The sequence below is a fragment of the Gavialis gangeticus genome, unplaced genomic scaffold (assembly GCF_001723915.1).
Source record: "Gavialis gangeticus isolate Ggan-Ray unplaced genomic scaffold, GavGan_comp1, whole genome shotgun sequence".
Taxonomy (NCBI): domain Eukaryota; kingdom Metazoa; phylum Chordata; order Crocodylia; family Gavialidae; genus Gavialis; species Gavialis gangeticus.
Window position 1 is genome coordinate 249,576,239 of NW_017729032.1, and position 1,429 is coordinate 249,577,667.

The 1,429-nt window shown below is 57.5% G+C and overlaps 1 protein-coding gene across 1 annotated transcript in view; it reads right to left on the minus strand.

Annotated features, from left to right (window-relative positions):
- Positions 1 to 279, minus strand: part of ARL6 (ADP ribosylation factor like GTPase 6) — a 38,680-nt gene extending 38,401 nt beyond the window's left edge. The window contains exon 1 of the mRNA XM_019525723.1: positions 214 to 279. The gene's annotated coding sequence lies outside the window, so the exon portion shown is untranslated. The remainder of the gene's footprint in view (positions 1 to 213) is intronic.
- Between the last annotated feature and the right edge of the window lie 1,150 nt (positions 280 to 1,429).

Here is a 1,429-nt window from a genome sequence, read left to right on the forward strand (position 1 = left end):
ATTCTACTGACCGTAGGCAGAGGGAGAAAATATTATTTGGGTGGGGGTGAGGTGGAGGCCGTGAGAGAGCAAAGGAGCGGCCAGCGCAGCGCCCTGAGGCCCAGACTGAGCGCGGGCGGCTGCAGCACCGGGCAGCTTCGCACCCGGGCAAGAGCCAGCCCGCGGGAGGAGGGGAACGAACCCTAGCGCGCACCCCCCAACACTCACACTCACCACACCCGCCGCCGCCGCCTGCGTCGTTACCTAGGAGACTACGCCGCTGCCTTACCTTAAACCCCGCCCCATGCCCTGCCTCCAAGCTCCGCCCCCCTTCCGCTTCCCCGAAGCTCGCTCTTACAGGCTGTAGCCCCGCCCGGGATCCAAGCCCTGACCGGTTCCCCGAAGCTCGCCGTTACAGTCCGTAGCCCCGCCCGGGTTTCAGGCCCCTCGACCGCAGTAGCTAATCCCCACAGAGGCCGCGTCTGCGTGTGCTGCAGGAGCGCCCTCTGGGGTGGAGCTAGGGCTGGTGCGAAGCTCTGGCTCTGAAGAAGCCTGTTTGCACCCAAAAACTTGCAAGGAAGAATTTTTCCAACTATTTTAGTTGGTTTCATAAAAGATACCAGGTTTATGCAAATAACTTTGTCGGCCTCTAAGGCTAGCAGCAGACCCCCTCCTTTGGTCCCGGGCTCCCCCAGCGAGAGGCCAACGCTGCTGCCCCACCTGAAGTCCCCACATGAAGTCGGCTTGCCCGTGGTGGCTCATCGCAAGCTGCCTGGGTAAAGGACTGTGCCCCTGCCCTCGTTTTCATGCGAGTCAAACCAGCCCCAGGTTCAACCCCACATCGGTTCTTAGCCAAGCGTCTGGTGTTAAGCTTGCCAGCGCTCTGGGGAGGGAAGTGGTGAGCCACCCAGTGATGCACACTAGCTTGCACACAGATCCAGAGGGGAGAATTGCACGCTGGGGTTGAGGGGAGCAGGGCAAAAGCTAGACATCTGGCTGCCCCCGTGCCAGGCCCCAGTTGCCAGAGGTGAGCGGCTTTCAGGTCTATAAATGAGAGCACAGTTGTCCTGGAAGCTCAGTGTTAGAGGGGGAGTAGCCACAGTGCTCCCTTGTCCCTTCCTGGCTGGCGCTCAATATCTGAGGGGAGACTATGAACAGAAGAATAGCATCAATAGGGAAAAACAGTGATGTGTTGTGGTAACTCCAGACCAGCCATGGTGGAGAAGACGACTTAAACCTGCAGCCTGCAGGCAAAGGCAGCCTGTGTGTGAGACACGCAGAAAGTTTCCTTCTTCCAGGATGAGCAACTTAAAGTACAGCTTTTTTTCTGGACTTTGTACAAATACCACTGAGTTTCCATGTCTGTATTGTTGTTGGTTGTAGCTGTGTTGGCCTAAGAACGGAGGCAGACAAGGTTCTTTGGGTAGATGGGATATCTTTTATTAGACCA